The sequence below is a fragment of the Coregonus clupeaformis genome, unplaced genomic scaffold (genome assembly GCF_020615455.1).
Source record: "Coregonus clupeaformis isolate EN_2021a unplaced genomic scaffold, ASM2061545v1 scaf1879, whole genome shotgun sequence".
In the NCBI taxonomy this organism is placed as follows: domain Eukaryota; kingdom Metazoa; phylum Chordata; class Actinopteri; order Salmoniformes; family Salmonidae; genus Coregonus; species Coregonus clupeaformis.
In genome coordinates, this window is record NW_025535333.1 from 15872 (window position 1) to 42014 (window position 26143).

The 26143-nt window shown below is 42.9% G+C and overlaps 1 pseudogene; it reads left to right on the forward strand.

Moving 5' to 3' along the window:
* The first annotated feature begins 300 nt into the window (after positions 1-300).
* The window catches only part of LOC123487911, a 43781-nt pseudogene continuing 17938 nt past the window's right edge, over positions 301-26143 (forward strand).

Genomic DNA, 26143 nt, shown 5'->3' on the forward strand with positions numbered 1-26143 from the left:
TAGGCTAGCCACTTAGCTTTGTTCTGCCCTGCAATGCAGGTAGATCAGCGATAACAGTGCACGCCCTCAAGTCTCCTGAGACAGAATGTGAAGCCGCGACACAACTACCCACTGGGCCTACACAGACTATTGAACAGGAATTTAGCAAAAACGAACAAATAAATGTATGGTTTTGCCATATATGCGAATTTAAGATACATTTTCCCATGTCCTCTCACGCACCTCCTCTCCAACAGATGTCACTGTGGTCGAAAATAAAAAGAGCTCCCTCCCCATTCTCCTCCCTCAAACCTGCGCGAAAGGGTCTGCGTTTTGAAGGTTGTATTTATTTCACTAACATCACACTACAGGAGTACATTGGTGGAGTGATAACATCAGAAGTCACTGTTGGAGAGATGTTGGAGCTAAAAAAGGATTGATGGAGCCACAAACACATCCTCATACTGACTGAGTTCAAATAAGGTCTTGTCCTGTCGGGACAGGGTACGGGTACGCCGCATACACGGATGCAAATACATGGAATGGAGTTGAAATATCTCGGATCCCCCACAAATGCAACGTGACAGTTCTAAACGTTTCATTCAAGGTCAATATTGGACTTCGATCAGCTGTAACCGCTGTCATTATCGAGGATATTTCTCTTCTTGTGAAACAGGAATTGTATGAGCAGCATCTTTTAACCGTCGGGCGTGAGCAATGACATCTTTCGCGGAAGAGATTAACCTACGCTGTCAGTATCTGAAACAAGATATCGGACCAAGTTGTCAATTCAAATATGTGGGATTTATTTAGGAGAGGATATGTAACTAGCTAACTAACATAGCACTGTAGCCGTGTCTTGAGGCTGGAACTGCTGCACCCATCTCAAATAGCTAACTAAAGTTGGCTAGCTAGCCAGCCAATTGTCGAAAATTGATATTTTGTGTGTCCTTTGGAAAACCAGTTGCTAGTGAGGAAAGTGTGTTCATTACACGCAAACTTTACACGATTTCAAGCTCACTTTTTTTTTCTCGTACTTTAAGTTATAAAAACGAATTTCAACATGTCTGTTCGGGTAGCTTTACACTCACCCACTGGCTCCAGAAGTTTTCTGGAGCGGGGACTCCTACTTCTGGTGATATTGATATTTCTGGAGGGCACCGTACTGACGCTTGGAGCTGCCAGCTCACCGGACATCAGCGCTCGGGATAACGCTGGAGGACTCGATGACCACCAAGGGATAGAAGGCAGCCACGACCATACTAACTACACCTATACAAAAAAGGCCTTCCCTGTCCTGTCTCTAGATTACCATCACATACAGGTGCCTTTCGAGATCTCGTTATGGGTGCTGCTGGCCTCTTTAATGAAATTAGGTGAGTAGTACTGTCATAGGTTATTTGAGCTAAATTTGGTTTATTTGGTTTGAGGTTCACTTTGTTTTATTTTCATAGCCTTACCAGTTGATTGAGGTGAGCAGACTATCTAGGTATTTGAAGAATGCCATTGATTGCCATTTCAATTCAGCGTTATCAAGAGGAATTATGTCTTGCCTGATACTCAGAGTTCATACCCTTTGAACCCCAATCAAATGTTAAGGTTCTAAGAAAATAGGGTTTGTTCCCTAGCAGGGATTATGAGATGGGAAAATACTACAACATTGACAGGGCAGAGTAAAGTCAATAGGTGAATATGGAGTGTTAGTCCATAATGTGACACTCCCTGCATAAAGATGTTACAGGATTAAGTGACTCAGGTATTGGTTGGACTTGTTTTCCTGTATTCTGCATAGTAAGTGATTTTCCTGGGAATGATGACCGTACACTTAGGTCATGTTTTGAAGTGGAAGGTGCAATCAGTGCTCCTTGACACGTACCATAATGATGTGATGCATTACTAAGCAAGTTTTATGCTGCACTTTTGCACATAGGCTAGACTGAAATCATTGCAATTTCTCATCAAGTGGACATCTTTGACCACACTGTTCTTGTTGAAAGCTGTTTTGTTGACACAGGATGTTTGGCAATGGAAACACGACACACACACACACACACACACGTGTAGCCTAACTTCTATCCTCTTCCTGTTCCCTTTTCCTCAGCTCCTTTACTTGGTTATTGCTCTTCTTCCCTTTTCCTTGTCACTGGTTGTGGTCCCCTCGCTGCTCTCGGTTTTTCTCCTTGCTGCAATCATTTAATCTTGCACTGCATCTTCAGTTTCCTCAGCTCCTTTACTTGGTTATTGCTCTTCTTACAGTGCTCCTTCCATCTCCACTCTCCTCTCTCTCACCCTCTCATCTCCCACTCCCTTCCCTCTCTCTGCTTCTCCTTTTCGTGTATGCGGTGTGCTCTTCTCATGCCCCTGCACTGTCCCCCTGCTGCCGTTTTGCTAAGAGCCAGCAGCCTGCCATTTCTCTGCAACATAATAATGAGCCTGGGTGAGTGCCAGCCTGTCCTAGGGGAAGATGGGGAGAGCGCCCAGCTGGGTGCAGTGGTTTGGAGGAGAGGGGAGTGAGTGAGTGAGGATGAGGCAAGGTGAAGGGAGAGAGGGAGGGGGAGAGAGAGAGAGAGGTGACCTTCAGCTTCTGATTATGCTGAAACCCCTGTGTTTATAATCTGCTGTGGAAGCTACACTGCTCAGCCCCAGCGTCCTGCTCAGAGATCTCATTCTTTCTTTTTTTTAAAGCCTAAAGCTGCATCCATTTCCTATTGAAGTTATTTTGCTGTCCTGTCAGACTGTCTGTGCTTGCCCTGGTCAGTTTCTCCAACACTTCCTTCATTTGATAAGAAGGCCCTAAAATCAATATGCCTTATTCCCCTAAGAAATAGCTCTTCCTATGTGTCTATAGCCTTGGGATAGATATGATTGTTGTAGCAGAGAGTGTGGTGAGAGAGAGATCCTCAGATTATGAAATGTTCTAGCAAGTGTGCCAACACTGATTATGCCTAAAGAGTGCAGACCATATTGACGGATAGCAATGTATTGGCCTAGCTACACTTAACATTCAAGTGTTCAAAACAAACATTGTTCACATGAGTTGTGGCCCACATTCAGGACTAGCCTGTGCTTTTACCTCAGCAATCTTTACTGTACATCGGAAGACGTGTATTAGACTTGGCCTAGATCACTCTCGTAAACTCTGTCTAACCATTAACAGAGGGAATGTGTGTTAACAAGCTATTAACACATTGCTATAAATGACCGTTTCACATTTGAATGTGTAATGCTTCAAAGCACATGTAGTTTGGCGTTCAGTTCAACTACTAGACGATAGGCACAGAAGGCAATTTATATGCTAGCTAGAACCCTTCATCTCTCTCGTGAACTCTGTCTAACCATTAACAGAGGGAATGTGTGTTAACAAGCTATTAACACATTTCTATAAATGACCCTGTTTCACATTTTAATGTGTAATGCATCAAAGCACATGTAGTTTGGCGTTCAGTTCAACTACTAGACGATAGGCACAGAAGAAAATGTATATGCTAGCTAGAACCCTGCGTCTCCTAAGGGTCATGGTGGTAGTAGTATACAACACTAATAAAGATAGGATAGGCTAATCAAAGCCAGGAAGGTAGGTTGTTAACATTTACATGCAGTAGGGTTGATATGATTAGGCCTCGATCTGAAGAGTTAGACTGAAGACTAGACTACATTGGTAGGTTTACATGGTTTTGCAGCTCAATTAGGTCTACTCCTACAGTATGTTTAGGCAACAGGTGACCAGGTAGGTACAATAACCTCTTTACAATATGCCTGGCGACTCAAGTTTGTCATGCCATGTTTGCATTACAAATGGTGGTAACTTAAACTAAAATGGAATGCGGCAGCGCCCTGTTCTGTTCTCCTAAGAGCCCAAGTCCTACTCACCCACATTATGGGCCGTTGGTCTAATCAGTGGTCAATATTAGTCATGGGGTAAACCAACTGCCACCTGGAGGTGCTTGAATGGAAATTGAAGAAAATAAATGGAGAGAGTTTTTGCTAAGCTCTTTTCCATTTGGCTCACTCTTACAACACTCACAATGCATAGTAGTTGTCCCTCCAATGCACCATTGACTCAATTAGGGCTGACCCCATTTAGTCGACTGGTCGAATGTTTGGTGGATAGGCTGTTGGTCAACCAATATATATTTAAAAAAAATATGGCACACGAGACACGTCTGATTCACTCCTGTCTGAGTGGACTAATCCATTGCGGGGGTTGGCACACCAGTATCACCAGTAGTATATTTACTGTTAATTCCCATAATTCTAATCTACAATGTTTGTTTGGTTAGGATCATTTCTGTTAATGCATTCAATATATTATTATTACCGTCTTACCATTGTCATTGTAGGAGTGGACACGTTGTTTTCAGAGGGTACAACCTAGGCTACACTTGAGAGAGAGTTTTTATTAGTCATTGTCTTTTGTTTGGAGATCTGTCAATCCCAAGTAAGGACACACACCTGATTACGCATATATAATTAGGGCTAGTCTACCTGGCCTGCGCGCAACTGTAGGCTTATAAGTGTGCCCATTTGGAGATCTGATACTATTTCTGATTGTCTTAACTCACCATCACTGTGGAGCTTCTCAAATATTTGTTTTCTTCGCCTCAAACAGCAAGTAAACAAAGTCTGTTTTTACATCCATTGAGGATGACAATAGTTCCTCAACAGCCTATTTGAAAAATCTTTCCAGCTCTCTCCCTTTCGATAACCAATCAGTGTGAAAGGGAAAAATATCATGCTCTGATCCAGTGGAAATGTTATAAAATAGGCCTACCTGATTACTTCTTATCCCTTGCACAAAATCTAATTAAATCACATTTTATTTGTCACATGCTCCGAAACAACAGGTGTAAACCTTACTGTGAAATGCTTACTTACAAGCCCTTAACCAACTATGCAATTTTAAGAGAAAAAAGTGTTAGACACAGCTGTAGGCTATTTTCTTGTCTGTCCGGTGCTCACTGGCGTGGGAAACTCTGAGGACCCAGAATATTTATACCATGTTGCAACTTTGCTAGCTGGAGCTTCGTGCTGGACCAAGTTAATACAATGTTTCAAGTTCCTTGCAGACAGGCCAAGCGTAGGCAATATGATTTATAGGATTTTTATTTTCATCAGGATATGTTCTACCTGCAGGCTGCAATGTTTTTATTTGTTGGCTTTATGTAGGCACTTTTTACATATTGGCAATGGCAATAGAAGTTACTTTTAGATTTGTATAATTTTCATGTAAAATTTTAACCACATGACATTGATTTTGATATATGGTGACTTTATAAAAATTTTAATTAAACTGTTCCACGAAAATGTTTATATGAAAATCATAACTGGCACGCAACGCAGATCAGTAGAAATGGTACGATAACATGGCACTCCAAATGGAAAAGGTTGCCTGCCGACCGATTGGTCGAAAGAACAGACGACTCTCGGTCGACCAAGATTTTTTTTTAGTCGGGGACAGCCCTAGACTCAATATATCAATTCGCATCACAGAATGACATGCTGATGCTACTGTGTAAACACATTTACATAGACAATTGTACTGCAATAAATAAAGCCAAGGACACCGATGTTGATAGAAAAAAATAAAAGGCCCTAGTCAAGTGTTCAATTGATAGGCGGCAACCATGCTCACCTTAGTCAAAAATAACTCCTTTCCCCATCACATGCAAATCATGGCAGTGTTTTTCTGTGTTGTCCTATTTATACATTGTTCAGCTTCTACTGTGGCTCTGCACCAACTGTCAAACAGAGGAACAACTGCAGCAAGAGTAGCAGAGGAATGTTTCAGGCTCTATTCATTATTGATACACAGGCCATACTAAGCTCACATTGAGGGCACGTACATAGAGGGGGGAGTTTCCCAAGGGTACTATTGGATGTTGTAAGTCCACAACAATGCTTAAACCACATCAGGAGACCATTTTCACGGTCTGGAAAAAAATTCTACAGTGCATTCGGAAAGTATTCAGACCCCTTCTGTTTTCCCACATTGTGTTACGTTAAAGCCTTATTCTAAAATTGATTAAATATTTGTATCTACACACAATACCCCATAATGACAAAATGAAAACAGGTTTTTAGAAATGTTCGCAAAAAAATAAAAAATAAAAAATTCTTATGTAGACCTTTTGCTGTGAGACTCGAAATTGAGCTCAAGTGCATCCTGTTTCCATTGATCATCCTTCAGATGTCTCTACAACTTGATTGGAGTCCACCTGTGGTAAATGCAATTGATAGGACATGATTTGGAAGGGCACACACCTGTCTATATTTACATTTTACATTTTAGTCATTTAGCAGACGCTCTTATCCAGAGCGACTTACAGTTATTGCATACATTATTATTATTATTATTATTATTATTATTATTATATATTTTTTTCATACCCCCTGTGGGAATCGAACCCACAACTCTATCAACTGAGCTACATCCCTGCCGGCCATTCCCTCCCCTACCCTGGACAACGCTGGGCCAATTGCACGCCGCCCCATGGGTCTCCCGGTCGCGGCCGGCTACGACAGAGCCTGGATTCGAACCAGGATCTCTAGTGGCACAGCTAGCACTGCGATGCAGTGCCTTAGACCACTGCGCCACTCGGGAGACCTATATAAGGTCCCACAGTTGACAGTGCATGTCAGAGCAAAAACCAAGCCATGAGGTCGAAGGAATTGTCCGTAGAGCTCCGAGACAGACAGGATTGTGTCGAGGCTTAGATTTGGGGAAGGGTACCAAACATTTTCTGAAGCATTGAAGGTCCCCAAGAACAAAGTGACCTCCATTCTTAAATGGAAGAAGTTTGGAAACACCAAGACTCTTCCTAGAGCTGGCCGCCCGGCCAAACTGAGCAATCGGGGTAGAAGGGCCTTGGTCAGGGAGGTGACCAAGAACCCGATGGTCACACTGACAGAGCTCCAGAGTTCCTCTTTGGAGATGGGAGAACCTTTCAGAAGGACAACCATCTCTGCAGTATTCCACCAATCAGGCCTTTATGGTAGGGTGGCCAGACGGAAGACACTCCTCCAGTAAAATGCACATGACAGCGCGCTTGGAGTTTGCCAAAAGGCACCTGAAGGACTTTGACTATGAGAACCAAGATTCTCCTGTTTGATGAAACCAAGATTGAACTCTTTGGCCTGAATGTGAAGTGTCACGTCTAGAGGAAACCTGACACCATCCCAACGGTGAAGCATGGTGGCAGCAGGATCATGCTGTGGGGATGTATTTCAGCGGCACTAGACTGGGAGACTAGTTAGGATCGAGGGAAAGATGAACGGAGCAAGGTACAGAGAGAACCTTGATGAAAACCTGCTCCACAGCGCTCAGGACCTCGGACTGGGGCGAAGTTTCACCTTCCAGTGCCCTGTATACAGTGCCTTCAGAAAGTATTCATACCCCTTGACCTTTTCCACATTTTGTTGTTACAGCCTGAATTCGAAATGGATTAAATGTATTTTTTTCTCACCCATCTACACACAATACCTCATAATGGCAAAGTGAAAACATGTTTTTAGAAATCTGCAAATGTATTGAAAATGAAATATAGAAATATCTCCTTTACATGTATTCATACCCCTGAGTCAATACATGTTAGAATCACCTTTGGCAGCGATTACAGCTGTGAGTCTTTCGGGGTAAGTCTAAGAGCTTTGCACACCTGGATTATACAATATTTGCACATTATTCTTAAAAAAATTATTCAAGCTCTGTCTAGTTGGTTGTTTATCATTGCTAGACAGCCATTTTCAATTCTTGCTATGGATTCTCAAGCCGGTTTAAGTCAACTGTTATAACTAGGCCATATTCAATGTCATCTTGGTAAGCAACTCCAGTGTAGGTTTGGCCTTGTGTTTGCGGTTATTGTCCTGCTGAAAGGTGAATTAATCTCCCAGTGTCTGGTGCAAAGCAGACTGAACCAGGTTTTCCTCTAGGATTTTGCCTGTGCTTAGCTCTATTCCGTTTCTTTTTATCCTAAAAAACTCCCTAGTCCTTGCCTATGACGAGCATACCCATAACATAATGCAGCCACCACCATGCTTGAAAATATGAACAGTGGTAGTCAGGAATGTGTTGTGTTGGATTTGCCCCAAACATAACCCTTTGTATTCAGGAAAAAGTTAATTTCTTTACCAATTTTTTTGCAGTTTTTACTTTAGTACCTTATTGAAAACAGGATGCATGTTTTGGAATATTTGTTTTTTGTACAGGCTTCCTTCCTTTTCATCCTGTCGTTTAGGTTAGTATTGTGGAGTAACTACAATGTTGTTGATCCGTCCTCAGTTTTCTCCTATCACAGCCATTAAAGTCTGTAACTGTTTTAAAGTCACCATTGGCCTCATGGTCAAATCCCTGAGGGTTTCCTTCCTCTCCGGCAATGGAGTTAGGAAGGACGTCTGTATCTTTGTAGTGACTGGGTGTATTGAAATACCATCTAAAATGTAATTAATAACTTCACCATGCTCAAAGGGATATTCAATTTCTGTTTTTTTTACCCATCTACCAATAGGTGCCCTTCTTTGCGAGGCATTGGAAAACCTCCCATGTCTTTGTGGTTGAATCTGTGTTTGAAGTTCACTGCTCCACTATGGGACCTTACAGATAATTGTATGTGTGGGGTACAGAGATGAGGTAGTCATTCCAAAATAATGTTAAACTCTTTTTTGAGTCCCCAATTTGTAGTTACATTCTTGTCCCATCGCTGCAACTCCCGTACGGACTCAGGAGAGGCGAAGGTCGAGAGCCATGCGTCCTCGTGAACACCACCCTGCCAAGCCGCACTGCTTGTTGATACACTGCTTGCTTAACCCGGAAGCCAGCTGCACCAATGTGTTAGAGGAAACACAGTACAACTGGCGACCGTGTCAGTGTGCATGCGCCTGGCCCGCCATGGGACAAGGACATCCCGGCCGGCCAAACCCTCCCCTAACCCGGACGACGCTGGGCCAATTGTGTGCCGCCTCATGGGTCTCCCGGTCGCGGCACAGCCCGGGATCAAACCCGGGTCTGTAGTGACACCTCAAGCACTGCGATGCAGTGCCTTATACCGCTGCGCCACTTAGGAGGCCCTAAAGTCCATGCAACTTATTATGTGACTTGTTAAGTACGTTTTTACTCCTGAACTTTAGGCTTGCCGTAACAAAGGGGTTGAATACTTATTGACTCAAGACATTTCAGCTTTTCATTTTGTATTAATTTGTAAAAATTAAAAAAATTAACTTTTTTCCACTTTGACATTTTGGGGTAGGCCAGTGACACAATCTTAGTTGCATTTTAAATTCGGGCTGTAACACAACAAAATGTGAAAAAATTCAAGGGGTTGTGAATTCTTTCTGAAGGCACTGTATTTTACTGTTGGCTACTCCATGTGACAACCAGTTGTCTGAGAGCTGCATGTTGTTCCTGCCCGACAGATTATATTCTTCTCAAATAGGCTATTTGTGTGGTGCGTGTGTGATAAATAATCTTCATAACGAACTAACAGCTTCTGGAATTAGTCTTTTTTAAAATTTTATTTTTATATCTATACGGATTCCCTCTTCAATCCATACTGACTGGGTATATATTATTTTTACTTTATTTTTTATTTTTTTTCACTGGCCCACTGATTGACCGGCCCGGAGAATTTCCAAAAAGCCCTGTTTGTTTCTTTTCAAGAGTTTATACTTTGAGTCCTGTGTATCTCCTGTTAGATTTTGTTTCCACCACAAATGGTTCACTGAAAGATCAAGGCACTCCTTAAGAAGGCTTAAGAGGCCGTTATCTACAGTAAACATACAACTGAGATGGATGATAACCTGAGAAGGGGACCGCACAACTGTCAGTTGGTGCACTTCTCCACATACTGTAACAGTGCACAATGGAGATATTATACATCACAAAGCAATATAATTTATTACTACTAGAATCGTGGACTGACTGTGGAAACCATAATTAGATTAGGCCTGGGTCTAATCATTTTACAACATCAAACCCAATCACCTTGTTATAGTCACCTTGAGTTGTCAGGAACTGGGAGTGGTCTAAAACTATGGCTAGTAGGCTAAATGGCTCCAGTGTGCTCAAATCCCAGGTTTGTAATTGTATCTCAGTTTACTCAAGGTTTGGTTTTCTGCGTGAGCATAAGGAGATATATGCCTTACAAATGAGTAGGCTATAATGGGAAACCTGGCCTACATAATCTGTTTATCTAAGCACTGCTTCTAGCATGAGTATTTAAAACTGAATTACAGGACACGACTCCAGTGTACGAAGAGTAAAATATTTGCGCATTCGGCTCTGCAAACAAGCCTAGCACTGATATGGTTAGGTGGTCTTAGTACATAGCTGAGTAATGTGACAGTGAAGTCAGAAGATGCAACGGTTGCCTGATTTGTCACAGTGGCCTTCAGACCTAATATTTAATGACTGTGTGGAAGTCTGGGAGAGATAACAAGTAGGCCTATATCATTAACTAAAACACCACTCACTTTTCCTGCCAAAGTATTATGACTTTCAAGGTTTTTCCATTATTTGCTTATATGGCTCTTTTTTTTCTTTTCTTTTTTCATCCCATCAACATAGTAAAAGAACTTAGGCTAGTTATGTGTTACCAGGGTATTCACATAGGTTGATTGTCCATATAAACTAATATCCGAATTGAATAGCGTTCATTGACGTCTTGGGGATACAGACCTACAATTATTGCAGTGAATATTGTGTTGGATAGCCTACGCTTTAGTCTTTGTCTCAGCCTTGGGCTTGACATTGGTTATGGCTCTTATCTTTTGCAGTCTTTTCATCCCTGTGGCTCACTGTAATCTGTCACCGATAGCATACGGGAAGAAAGAGATCCACCTTTAATCTGATGGATTAGGCCATATAGCCACTCCTTACCAGAAATACAAGGGAACCCCTGTGGGGGACACGCTGATGACTTCACACATCAACATTTAGCAAGATTTATCTTCACAGTTTAGTCATGCCTCAGTGACAATCTTCAGAGGGCAATAGGTTAATGCTCAGTTATCTTAAACATCAAAGAAGGTCTGTAAACCTCAGAGTTTGCCTTTAATCTACAAATGTTTAACTTTTTTATTTTAGGGCTTTGATTAGAATTCTATTTGTCTTGCCTCTTCAGGCCGGATCTCATCAATTGGTTGCAGCATTGGAAGCGATGTGTGTGTGACAGTCGAAGTTGCAATGTGTCAACAGGGCTAGTATCACAGTCCTGCCAAAAATCATTATGAAAACAAACCTCTGGTTCAGAAATATGTGGAATGAGCATATGAAGTGTAAAGGACACAAACTATTACTGAACCAGTTCCTTCAAAAAGGACTTCCAGTAAGATGTGTGTTGAATAAGACCCCAGTAGTGTTGCACAGTATACCGAAACTCAACTCAAGTACTGTTTTGATACTACAATATGAAAAATTGTTTGTTATTAGATTTTTTTTAACTTTAGGTTCTTCTGTCAATACTGATTGAGAGGATCAAGTCTGTCTATCAGCGCATCGATGTCCCCTTTTATAGCGTGAGCGCAGCATGCATGCCTCTTGCCTGCTCCACTTACTCATTGCTAGCTAGCCTGTCCTGGGGAACTCCTGAGTCTGGGCAGCATCATGTTCGCCCCCAACTCATGCTGCACAGAAGTTAAGACACTTGAATAATGCAACATTACATTTTGAAAATGTTAATTACTGTTCGCAAAACAATATCCATACAGCTACAGCACTTTACAATGCAAGAAGATACCGGTAATGTTAGCTTGCTAGTTAGTTAGCCTACAAAGCTAACTTTCCTTGCAAGCTTACAGCTGAAGCTAACATCAATTCACTACCCTAGTACTATGTAAGTAAAAATAAGTATTAAATGCAAGGGAAACTGATAGAATCCAGCCAAAACAAGCTCAATAACTCAATGCATGCACACATTCCTATTGAGTAGGGTATGCATTCACCTTTATTGTTAATAGGCCTACCCAGTAGATTTACCCAGTTTATCAATAGATATTTACCATTCAAATAAATGATTACCGTTATGTAGTTGATTGGTAAAAACTAAGTCAAATTCATTGTGTAATTGATTCATTAATGCATACATGGCTGTCTCTGAAAAATGGACATAAAAAAAATGTCAAATTGAATGATATTGAACTCAAAAGTTGCCCGACAATTGAACAGAGCAGTAGCTATGTTCTATCTGTCTGGATCAAGTGCCATTCTGTGACTGGCTAATACGGCTTCTTTTTTTGCCATGGTATCGTGATGGTATTGAGTATCGAAGTCAAAATGTTGTATCGTGACAACACTAAAGACCACTAATAGACGTCTGCCGCAGAAGATCTTGATTATACATCAGTCTAAAATCTAAGGCCTGCACCTCATTGGCGAAGAAAATACTAATTCATGGTCCGTCTGCAATTTCATGAGCATCAAGAATGTCTTGCTTCGAAATACCACCATGGTGACTGACAATTACTCCAGGATGAGATCTTTGTTTAATTACTTTTTGTACAAAATAATTACCACCCACTTTCACAAAGATCCCTCCAGACACTTCTTTCTCTCTGCCTCTTTTCCTCTGTTCATTTCAGCCTGGGCATCGGGGTAGCATTGTGGATTTGGTCACTGACCCTGACAGGATGTTGTTTTGGCATGATGCCTTGGAAAATTATTTGAATAAAGTAGTCAAATGCTATTCTTGGTACTTTATGACCAAATATAGGCTCAATAAATAAATAAATACAACCAAAAAAATCAGACGTGTTCAAACCCAGATTTGCTGATTTAAGCCTATAAATGAGTTTGTGCCTTGACCATAGATTCCTATGCCTCTGCATAAAACAAAATGCATTTTATTTTATTTACTCAAACCACAGAGGGCCGTATGTTTGACACCCCTGTTCTAGAGAATGTGTCAGCTGTCTGCAATCTGCAATCTGGTTAGGAGCTTCAGGCACATCAACAGTGTCTCCAATGTTTAGGCCTAACCATTGGCTGAAATACAAAACAAATGATCATTTTCTCAAAGGAGCTCAACCATATAGTGTAATACAGTATGTCCCGACGGACAGGAGCCAAGTGAAAGGGCCTTTTTATAACTACATTTCTTTCAGCTCAGCTTGCTACCTGTCCTTTTGTCTTAAGCCATTGGGTGTGACCTAGCTAGGAGGCCTAACACAGACCATTGTAGGTGAAAGAGCTCCTTGTGCAGGGGCGATGAGTCATTCCCTTCCTAGTCACCCAGTCTTCACACTCTTCACACAAACTGGGGTAATTTAGCATTCCAGTCCTGAATTGACGGTTTGGTCTCTGGCTGTTAGCGGTTGCAGTCGTAATCACTTTAGTCCATCCAATTATTACATGTCTGCCCTTTTCCTGCAGGCTACATCTTATTTACTCGAATTGCACTGTAATGAAATTCCTCTGAAGACTGGAGTTTTTCCTTGAGATAAATGCTTTGCTATGTCATTGCAACCAGTTGGAATAGCCTGGCAACAGGAACCTGCTGCTTTTATAGTAATGTGTATATACCTGTTTTAGGGCTGCATAATTAATTCATAATAAATGAATTCACATCAAGATCACAATATTGACTTGTGTAATATCCATATCGCAAGTGATGCATATTGCATGCACGATTTTGAAATGTCCGTTTTTATAGTTTACTGTGTTTGTCGTCTCTTTCCCCGTCCTCTGTCGTGATACAACTCGGCCCATGGGAGCCCACTGACAATAGCAGAGGGTCCCACCATTTGGCCATGGCTCATAGGCCTGACGGACACCCGACGCGACCGGCTTAGGCTGCTAGCACTCAGCGTGGAACAATAGCCCCACAGGAACGACTTCCATCACAGAAGCCATCATCCCCAATAGGCGTAGGCACTGGCGAAACGTACTGTGACCCAGACGAAATTTGGCTGAGCAGAGCCGAAACCCAAACACCCTCCGTGGTGGATAGAAAAGCGCAATCGCGAGTAAGTCTAGCTCAAGTCCAAGAAACGGACTGCACTGAGATGGCGTCAGACAGCTCTTTTTCTGGTTTCTTATGAAGCCTAGGGACTGAATACGGGACACTAGCATGGATGTGTGTAATACTGCTTGCCCCCTCGACTCAACCGCCACCAGCCAATCAGCTGTAATAACCGGCGGCTCGTGAGCATTCTAAGTTTGTAGACTGAGGTGCTTGCTGAGGGCACGTAGGTCTAGAATGGGACGTAAAGTCCCTTTCCGGAACCAGGAAATACCATCTGTACTAGCCGTCCTGTGTCTTCAACATAGGAACCACTCGGATTGCCTGCTTCTGGAGACTGGAGGATATTTCCCCCCTCAAAACGTACACTGAGGCCTCGGGAACAGTCGACGTGATGACGATGCAGAAGCATGGGGGACGCACATCAAATTGTAGCTTGTACCCTGACGTCACTGTTCGCATGATCCAGGGTGACACTGCGCATGCGCTCCATTGGATGGAACAGACATAAAGCCTCCTGTGAAGTGCATCTGAAAGGGGCGGGACGCCACCTTGGGGATTGTGAGAGATTGGTTCTTCTTCCATTTCCACCACTCTTGACAACCGTGTGTCTGAATGTGGGGAAGGGATGCTTTTCATCAAACTGACATGATTGACACCCGTAAACACTTGGGGTTGAAGAAAAACTGTGTTCATGTGTCAAGGTTTGCCTAAATACCGCCCACTCTGGGTACAAGGGCTCCGGCGATCAGTGATGTACCCCGATTGGCAGTGCCACCTGGGGGTACTGTTGTCACAACAAGCCTCACTCGGTTTAGGCGGTAAGATGCGTTCCGGTAATCGGCTGCCACCCAGCGCTGGACCGCATGCAATAGAAAAATAGACCCAGGGAGGTTACTCTACCGACCAGTCATGGGTACTGGCGACAAAGCACCTTGTAACCTAGCTGGGAATGGGACAGACCCCTTCTGTGGTAACAGACGGATGATTCGTAATTTAATCTAATTCCCAGGAATGAAAAGCGCTGAGCTGGAGAAAGACCGCTTACTGTGTATTGGATGATGGACACGACCATGCAAATCTTGCTTGTTCCCTCGACTACGCTGCCAACCACCAATCGCCTACAGGGCCCATAACCTGTATCACTAGACACCTCATAGGGACTAGTGAACGACAAGCAGGAATCAGCAATGAATCCCAGTAATGAGCCACCCATGGGGGAGAGGTGCCCCCTTGTGAACAGAGAGTCATATACCCCGTGAACATCATGGAACGCGGAGTACCAGAGGGGCATTAAACATGGACAAGCTTCTAACACACGTTGTGCTTCTGTTAGACTGTATAGCCTGCATGAAGCCCAGACCCCTTATGGGCACAGTCGTACATAGATTAGGGCCTAATTTATTTATTTCAATTGACTGAATTCCTTATATTAACTAACTCAGAAAGATCTTTGAAATTGTTGCATTTTGTGTTTATTTTTTTTAAGTGTCGATTTTATATAGAGTCTAGGGGGTCAATTCATTGGGGCATGGTCGCAAACCTGAATCCGGCTTGTCAGACTTTGTCGTTTCGGTCGTGTTAGCCATCTAACTTATTGCTATAGCCAGGCCAAGTAATTAGAAGAATAACAAATTGTTCGTGACTAGGAAACTGATGAGAACCATACAACCTCCAGGGGGTGAGCACGCTCTGCCACTAAGAGGACAGTTTAGTTGGCACAACGTAAGACGGTCTCGTTTTCCAATTGTTTGTTTTAGTAGTGTGAATCGTTCCTGTTCAAACTGAGGTGAAGAGCGGAATAATTGAAGGAATTAATCCGAGCCTCACGCTTATCACCTGTGGAAGGTGGGGCTTCCAGCGAGGCACAGATTTCATTTGTCCTTGTCAGGCGTGATTCTAGAGCCTTAAACCGAAGTCGCGAGAGCGTGACTCCCCATAGTATGTTGTACCAAAGTTGACTGACTGAAAGGGAAGTCTTTTGACTGACACAATAGACTGAAATAAACAGCACATTGAGAAATGTCATGACATAGAGTGACAACATTAGACATCAGAAAATGCATTGAGGAGATGCGGCAGACCGAGTGCTGACAGCTCAGACCTTTCCAAACACACACACAGTCACTGACACACATACAAACTTGGTATCCTGTTCCCTGTTGAATCTCTGGAATTTGACCGGTTGCTGCAGCCAGGTTATTTATGGATCGTGATTCAGAAGTTGGGAGTCTGGCAACCTAAAGTCCCTCCGGTTCAGATTCACTTCTCAGAGGAAATAGAAGGCACACAACTCTTAGGGACCAACGCTATGTTTTGCAGGCTATGTATCATGGTTGGGGTAAATTCGCTTTTCAATGAGGAAAAATGTGTATAGGAATTTGGTTTATTTTCTGAATTTAAATGGAATTGACTCCAACCCTGCTATGTCTCTACTACTAATAACACTTTTGCGATGAGTAACTAGAGTTTGGGTTCTGCTTACATAAATTAACATTGTTGACAATATTGACAGTGTTGATTCTGAAATGACTAAAAAACTAAATAATCTGTATAAACCGGAGACTTTGTTCATCTAGACCCTGTTTGCTGCATTCTGTGTATGATGGTGTTTATTTATGTTGATCCACTGTGGGATCCCCTATCAAAAAGACCCCTAGGCTATGTAGACTTTTTAATGTGTTTTATACGTACAATGGGTGTTTTATTTTCACTGAGTCAGTGGCAGCATGCTAAAACAGGCGTAACAGATTGTGATAGGCTTAAGTGTATTATTCCTTCCTCCCCTCAAATCTAAAGCATTAGTCCCTACAGGCCTAATTTGTAACAAGCATGCCTCGCTTGTTAGCAAAGAAATTCTTGTCAGATTCAGCTCTAACTCCAAAGTTACAATATTGTTTGGACTGCTGTCCCACTGTTCTCTTTCAGCTGGCAACACATCCAACAAGCTCTTATGTACTAGTGCCAGAATTTTCCACTGGTCGTGGTTGCTCTCATGTTGAAGGGTGTGATACAAGATGGCTCCGACAGACATGGTCACCCTGTTTCTGGCTCCTAGCCAACTTTGCAGTATTTATTTTGTGTTATTTCTTACATTATTTGCTCAGAACGTTTCTAGGACTGTCACTCACCAGACATTCAACCTGAAATGTGACTTCCTGGTCCTGGATCCTTTGTTTGCCAGAGGAAGCCCCATTCATCCCGGGTGATACTCCAAAATGTTGCCGCCAGAGAAGTGTGATCCTAGTCAGACTCAGAAGGCGGGTATGCCACCCACCGCTTCTGAGTATGTTACTCGCTAACGTTCAGTCCCTGGACAATAAAATAGATGAGCTCAGGGTGAGGATCTCCTTCCGGAGAGACATAAGGGACTGTAACATACTCTGTTTTATGGAATTGTGTCTCTCACTGTATATATTGTCCCTGTCCATACAATCAAAGGGGTTCGTCGTGCGGACAGGAACAAAGGACTCTCCGGTAAACAGAGGTGGAGGAGTATGATTGGGGTAACTTACAGGAACTCAAGTCCTTTTGTTCTCCCGATCTGGAGTACCTCACCATCAAATGCAGACCGCATTACCTCCTGAGAGTTTTTAAACACCATAGTGCCCTCCAAGCTCATCACTAAGCTCAGGGCCTTGGGTCTGAACCCCTCCTTGTGTAACTGGGTCCTGGACTTCCTGACGGTATACAACGACACCTCTGTCATGCTGATCCTCAACATGAGGGCCCCAAAGGGGTGCGTGCTCAGCTCCCTCCTGTACTCCCTGTTCACCTATGACTGTGTGGCCATGCACGTCTCCAACTCAATCATCAAGTTTGCTGATTACCAACAACAACGAGACAGCCTACAGGGAGGAGGTGAGTGCCTTGGCGGAGTGGTGCCAGGAAAATAACTTATTCCTCAACTCCAACAAAATAAAGGAGCGATCGTGGACTGCAGGAGACCGCAGAGAGAGCAGGCCCCCATCCACATCGACGGGGCCACAGTGGAGAGGGTCAAAAGCTTAAAGTTCCTCGCACGTCACTGAGGACCTTTTTAATGTCCCCTTAACACAACAGTGTGGTGAAGAAGGCTGAAGAAATGTGGCTTGGCCCCCTAAGACCCTCACAAACTTCTACAAATGCACCATTGAGAACATCTGTTGGGCTGTATCACCGCCTGGTACGGCAATTGCACCGTCCGCAAGCGCAGGGCTCTTCAGAGGGTGGTGCGGTCAGTCCAACGCATCATCGGGGGCACACTGCCTGCCCTAAAGGACCTCTACAGCACCCAGTGTCACAGGAAGGCCAAGAAGCTCATCAAGGACCTCAAGAACTAGGAATGTGCATTTCGCTGCACTTGCCATAACACCTGCTAAATTGTGTACTTGACCAATAAAATTTGATTTAATGATTGTTGACAAGGATTTCTTAAACGCTTGCATCGCAATTCTCTGCACTCTTGTTTGTCTTGCTGTGAGGAAATAATAGCCTGGAAGTTACTGAGGCATTCTGACAGCTCCTCAGAAGTAGTTTGGCAGAAATCACTGTTGTTATGGGTGTGGGTTTCCTAGGCAACCTTGTTCTAAGTAATCTATTCTATTGAGTGGGTGGAATAATTAGCATGTCAGAGAAGTACAATTGACCTTTTGCTAAGTTTTGGCCAACCAATCGCAGTGCTCCAATGGATAGAAACTGTCGTCGAGTCCGACGCCGTCGGACAATCTCACGTTTAAATCGAAAGCCAGTGAGTTTTCTTCAAATAATGAATTGTTTAAATGGCTTAATAATTGAACAGTGTATCAGGAGCACTTTCTACTGTGATTCCTGAAATGCAGAGCCTGTTGATGGAGGATTTTTCAAATCCAAAATTATACTTTTGTTACATTGCTTGTTAGCTCAGCTGGTTAGCTAGCTCTGTCTCATTGACCACCAAACGTTGCTAATGCTAGCTAGCTAGTTAGCCACTTAATATAACTTTTCCCGAAATGTATGTTAGCTAGCTAAGTTATCAATGTTATAAATACAACTCCCATCTGCTTGCGACATCAGGATATGATTTGAGAGCACTAGTTGGCTCCAAAAGTGGTTATAGATTTGACTGCATGCTGACAGTAGGCTAATGTCTATCTGTTTTAATTGCAACTTTAATTAAACAGCCAGCATTCTATCAAATCAGTCAGAGATTAATGCGTTTCTCAGATCTCGCTTAAACACAAGTCTCGGAGTGAGAATGGTACACGTCAAGCTCTCAAACGAGTGATGCTCAAATCTAGCCTGAGCCTTTTGTAGTGTCCTCCAAGCAGTCTGTGTTATCTTAACTCCTTTGTTCGCCCACATGGTGAAGATGCTTCCTCTAAATTGTGGAAGGGTGCCAGTCTCCTGACGAAGCCTGTTGAAAGGAGAAGAGTGCCCCAAGCACCACATCTCTTTATGGGAAGATTAGGCCTCTTTGGGCCGTTCATCACTGGAATTCCTTGGACATTCCTCGGAGCTAGCACTGTAGTACTTTAAAACAGCAGCTGTGTTTGGCAGTGTTCTGGACTCCATAAAGATGGCCTTGTTTAACCCGTGAAAGAGTGTGTCCAACACTGAAAGTGTTGCCTTCCAGCTGACTGAGTTGATGGAAAACATCAGATGCCCTGTATACCCAGGAGTTTGCTGAGCACGTTTAAGCTAGGCGAAGGCATCATCTGCTCAGACATTCCCAATGTTCATTATTTTATAATTCACAGACTCTACTGTTTCCCACTGTAAATGCTTGCTCTTTTTCACACATTCCTCTCCTGATCCCTTATCCTTGAAAACCTCTGACAGCAATAAGGACCCTGACCATTATGGAACTGTGTGATCTGCTAATGGTGACATGCTAATTAACTATGCTCAGTGTGTGAGGTGTGAGTGTTTGAGAAGGGCAGTTTACCTGCCTTCCTGCCTGCCTCTCATCTCCTTTCTCTGTCCCAGTGGGATCACACCCTGTGCTAGCCAGACCAGATGGTGCTGCCAATGTGCCAACCCTACCCTCGCTGAATGGCTGCCAACGTGCCATCCCACACTTTAATATCAGGGATTTTTCTTCTAATTAATTTATTTGGCAGGGTGCTTAAGCGTCCAAAAAGTAAAACATGAAAATAAAATAATGTTTGGTCAATTTTTTTGTGATGGAAAAACGCTTTCAGTGTAAACTTAAACTACTAAAACCAGATATAATATTATTATTAAATATTATTATTGATATTATTATTAATATTATGTCATTTAGCAGACGCTTTTATCCAAAGCGACTTACAGTCATGTGCGCATACATTTTTACGTATGGGTGGTCCCGGGGATCGAACCCACTACCCTGGCGTTACAAGCGCCATGCTCTACCAATTGAGCTACAGAACCACATATAAAGGATGTAGAAACGATAATGGACCTACTATATCTGTTTTTCATAATATAATCTTTGAGAACTAAGAATGACAAAAATAAAAGCTAGACAGTCAGGGAGAAAGGAAAATACCCAAAACAATGAATTTAGCAGTATTGATTTTATGTTTGAGCAAAATAACCCAGCATTGGCCATGGCAAAATGCATAGAATAGCAGCAAAATGTGCTTTAGAATGCAACATTTTCTCTCCGCTCCATGGAGAAATGTGTAGAAATGCAGGAAATTGACTTAAAAATGCAGAAACTTCTCTACACAGCGTCTCTTAACGTTTTCTCTCAAATTCAGATACACCGATGGGCTGACAGCGCCCCCTGCCACGCTCACCACCTAAACTTTAATAGAAGGGCTTTAATATTGCAGAGTCATGGTCTGTAAGGTGGGCCTTGAGACTGGCTGCAATGTAACTCGGTGGCACGATGTCATTTGGAAGGTGACCTTACCTCATGCGGCAGCAGTGTAAATATACACTGTGTGGATACTGTGTCAGGGTTTCGTGTCAGACTACAGAAAGGCTTCAGGAGGAATGGGATTTGAAGCGTCACATAGTGTCTGATGCAGTCCATTGACTGGCTAGCCTATCAGAACTAGTCATTGAACAATTTCCCCCTTAAAAACATTTGTCAGGCAGTTTCCACATAAGGCTTGAAAAGGCATTCATTTAGCAGAGTCTCCCAGGCCCAGTTTTTCAAAAGTTATCTGATCGGATTTCGTCAATCAGATAGGATTAAATGTTAGAATTGGGTTTTTCAAAACCGGATAAGGATTTGGTTATCCAATCTGACCTTTTAATCAGGAGGTTTGAATGTTGTTTTTGCGTTTTTCAAAACTCAAAGGTAGTGATTAGGATACACGCTTAGAAAAAAGGGTTCCAAAAGGGTTCTTCGGCTGTACCCATAGGAGAACCCTTTTTGGTTGCAGGGAGAACTGTTTTTGGTTCCTCATAGAACCCTTTTGGGTTCCATGTAGAACTCTATGTGGAAAGGGTCCTACCTGGAACCAAAACGGGTTATTCAAAGGGTTCTCCTATGGGGACAGCCGAGGAACCATTTTAGGATCTAGAAAGCACTTATTTTCCCTAAGAGTGTAGTTTTGATGCTGAAAATCTGGATTATCTCAATCCCACTGGAAGGGTGGATTCAAGGTAGATTTAGAAAGGTGAAAGGCCCTACAACCAAGAAAATTCAATGTAACTAAGGTTTAATACACTGCATACAGTGCCTTCAGAAAGTATTCACACCTCTTGACTTTTTCCACATTTTGTTGCGTTACAGCCTGAATTTAAAATGGATTAAATTGAGGTTTTGTGTCACTGGCCTACACACAAAACCCCATAATGCCAAAGTGGAATTATGTTTTAGGATTTTTTTTCATTCTGATTTAAGATTCAAAGTTTTGAAACACTGGGCCCAGGGACTAGGCTAGCCTATCTGAGCCTGCATTAATTATGTTGCCTTGAGCCATGGCAGCTAATTGCGATAGTTTACTTGAAATGACTCCCAAAGAAATGGGATTAGGAAATAAACCATCAGAGAAAGGACTGTTTTCACATCCTGTATCATTTTCTGTTACATTTAGGCTTAGTTAACATCAAGTTGAAGTGTGTTTTGTATGGTGTTAATTCTATACAAGTTCATTATGAAGTCTTTACTTCAGCATCACTCTGTAGCATGCAAACTGCTCCATTCAGTGCATCGTAAGTAATGTCTAACTTGGCTCACTAGTACTAAATAGTATCACACTCAGATACACATAACAGCAGCGCCATCTGTTGGCGTGGCGACATCTTGTAACATCTTCCTTTACCCAACAAATGAAGATGACTCATAAACAGGAGAACTGGACATGAGTCGCTGTACCGGAGAACTGTTAACTCCCTCTGTTGGAGCTTATGACATTCACTGTTGATCCTGTGTCTAGTTGACATTTCATTGAATGGCTGGGGTCATATGTCCTTTCCCATCACGGTTAGCAGAGTTGCTATGCAGACTTTTGCTTCCTTTTTGTCCATACCTGTAGCTATCTCATAGTTTTCCCATTGTGCTCGAAAAAATGTCCATAGGCTCTGGTACTGGAATTACCAGGTAAGCCATTGTCGTTATTCAAATTTTTTGTAGCTGGTTAGCTAGTTGGCACGCCCCTTCCTACTGTGCATTTATCCGTGTGTCGTTTTGATATTTTGATTCCTCAAGGATATACCTATTTGGTTCTGACTTCTGACACCATGTTTTGTATGGTGTTTATTCTATACAAGAGCAAGGTCATGTTGATTATAAAGTATTTACTTCAGCATCACTCTGTAGCATGCATACATGTGTAACTTGGCTCACTAGTACTATATAGTATCACACTCAGATACACATAACAGCAGCGCCATCTATTGGCTTGGCGACATCTCGTAGCAAAGTGAACCTTTTTCAGTCAAGTTTTCCTCGGTGATCATGTCATATGATCACTATGGGAATGGATGTGGCCGTTTGTCTGTGTGTGGTTTCTCTATTAATGGAGTCACGAGATTCATATTGTGAGGAATTTGTTTTGCATAACCATTTCCACTTTTGAGGAAATGCATGTGATTACTGTGGGTGTGTGGTATGTGACATTGCTAAGATGCAGCAGACCCTTCTTGTGTTCTGTTCCTGGTTCTTTGGCCCTTTATTTGTTGTGACTTCCTGTGTTATGTTTAGGGTTGTTTTGACTTGCAGATGCTGGCCATCTATCAAGTTTGTTTCTTCTGTGCATTCTCACCCACCAGCCATATCTACGAGGCCTAGACATGTTCTGGTCTGTTGAAATGGCATATGTGCAAGCAAGTACTGGCATGTTAAATGAGCTCTGAAAAATATCAAAATAATGTGTTTCTGTTCCACTTATAAACTAAGCCTATTCTGAATACTGATTACTTTTTTCAGAGGTAATTAAGGCTAGTTGATACATTTCATCCATTTGAATTTGGCAGTATCTGGACCTTACTAAGCACTATGAGTGTGGTGGCTCACTTAGAAACTGAATATGCTTTTGGTGGTGCATTTAACTCAAACAGGTTCAGTGAGTCACTGGTGATTTGAATTATGGTTATTATCTTCAGTGAAGTTTCAGGTGACTGGTACATTCGAGATGCTGCCTTGAAAGTGGTAACAATGAGAACAATGAATGAGAACAATGCATCTAATCACTCCCTCCCTCCCTCCCTCCCTCCCTCCCTCCCTCCCTCCCTCCCTCCCTCCCTCCCTCCCTCCCTCCCTCCCTCAGGGTTCCACCTGATTCCGCGGCTGTCCAGCATCGTGCCCGAGTCCTGTCTGCTCATTGTGGTGGGCCTCCTGGTCGGGGGGCCTCATCAAGCTGGCGGGCGAGGAGGTACCCCGTGCTGGACTCCAAACTCTTCTTCCTGTGCCTCCTCCCCCCGATCATCCTGGATGCGGGCTACTTCCTGCCAATCCGGCCCTTCATGGAGAACATCGGCACCATCCTGATGTTCGCCGTGGTTGGCACCCTGTGGAACGCTTTCTTCGTAGGGGGTCTCCTCTACGCCGTGTGCCAGATCGAGGGCACCAACCTGAGCCAGGTGGAGCTGCTGCCCTGCCTGCTGTTCGGGAGCATCATCTCGGCCGTGGACCCGGTGGCCGTGCTGGCTGTGTTTGAGGAGATCCACATCAATGAGCTGCTGCACATTCTGGTGTTCGGAGAGTCGCTGCTCAATGATGCCGTCACTGTGGTGAGTGAGTGGGCGGTGGGGTGGTATGTGGTGTTATGCAGGGAAATACAGTACAATGCAATTCTAGACAGTCAATCAATGAATGAATTACAGTACATTCACGTCAGGGTCACCCCCCAAATAAGATAATGCCATGCACTACAGTACTACAGTACTATACAGTACTATACAGCACTATGTTATGCACTACAATATAATAAAACAAAACTATATTTTCAAAAGTAGGCTACATTCATCCTCCATATAAAGATGACTCAGTTTTTAGTTGGCCTGTGATTGTGTTCTTATTTCTGTGGACAGGATATTGATTTGGACTGGCACAAGAAATCAGAATAGCTTAATTCCAAATTGGCCCATCTTGCCAGATTCAATTAGGCCTAGTCTTTTAGGAAAATCCCACCATATTTATGTCACTGGATATTGAATTCATACCTTCTAGCTGACGTCACATTTGACTCCTCACAAGTGATTGGTTGGTTAGGTTTTGGAAATGTGTGACAAAAGATGACCCAGTTTAGTGGTCCCCCAGTGCCTTCTCACCAGAGGCAAAATCTATTTTCAATTAACTTCTCTCACGACTTCCTTCTCTTTCCTCTGTTGAAACAGTTGTGGGATGGACCATCTCTCTCTTATGGGTTGGTCATTGAAAATATAAAGTAGAAAAAACATTTGGAGTATTTTATTTTCCTGTTTGCGTCCTTGCATATTCTGAATATATTATGAGGCACAGTGGATCCTGTTGCTATATTTATGTTCTACTGATTATACCCACACACTGGCGGTCTTGTTTGCTCCATAGTGTTTGATAGGACTGGTTCACTTAAAATAGCCTTGGAGTCATGAGACTTAAATCAATGATAGTTCAGCCGAACCATTTATAATATTTTTTGGGCAGACAGGCGCAAGTGTGCAGAATTGTTTCATGTTCAGTTGATTTGCAATACCAGGACTACATGTTGTGCAAACATTAATTTAGGAATCCCAGAACTAAAATCTCTCGTATTTGCGTCATATGCTCGATGAAGTTCTGATGGAAGATATGTTAGAAAAGATCATGGCAGAGTGGAAGCAGGGCAGTAACTCCACCCCCTCTCTCTGCAGGTTTTGGGCAAGTCTATGGGCCAAATGAGAACATTTATCTTTTCTGTAGTGACTATACCAAAACGTTAGACCATATAATATCGCTAGTTTATATGCTACTCAGTAGACCCTTTTATCCACAGTACAGGGGGAGTGTGCATTTTATTGTGGCCCCAGCGGGTATCAAACCCATGACCCTGGCAGGCTAGCACCATGCTTTTACCAACGGAATCCAAACAGGTTGTTTATTTTCGATTGTAGGCTCTAAAGTGTCAAACCCCCTCCATTCTCTCTAGGTCTTATACCACCTGTTTGAGGAGTACTCTGGCGCAGGTGAGGTAACGCCAATGGACGTGGTCCTTGGGGTCATCTGCTTCCTGATTGTATCGCTGGGCGGCATCGCCGTGGGCGCCATCTATGGTATCCTGGCGGCCTTCACCTCCCGGTTCACCTCGCACACCCGCGTCATCGAGCCCCTCTTCGTGTTCGTCTACAGCTACATGGCCTACCTGTCGGCTGAGATGTTCCACCTGTCTGGAATTATGGCGTAAGTAGGGGGTGGGGGTACGCACACGCTCACAGACAGACAGACAGACCGACGCGTGCGCACACTCACACACAATCTTCCTAGTGGCCAAGGTTTTTTGAGTTTCTCTCTGTCATGAATCCTAGATATTGTTGATAATAAAAAACGGTTTCTGTGAGAGTTATTGTTGGGCTGAGGCTAAGTGTAGGTTTAGTGTTTATAATGCATTGACAGAGTGGCTGTGATACATGATCTTTTGAACCTGTCAGGCTGGTCCAGCAACACCATTGATTCTATGTTTAGCTAAAGGAAAAGTATGACTGTCTAATTCCTGCATTATCTTCTACATTTCCTTGGAAAATAATCTCACTCCTAAGTGTACACTGAATTAGATTCATAGCTTCTTGGCAATATTCATGATTTAAATGGTCAAATAAATACAATGGAACTGGGTCTGTCCCAGCCAAGGAGATCCATA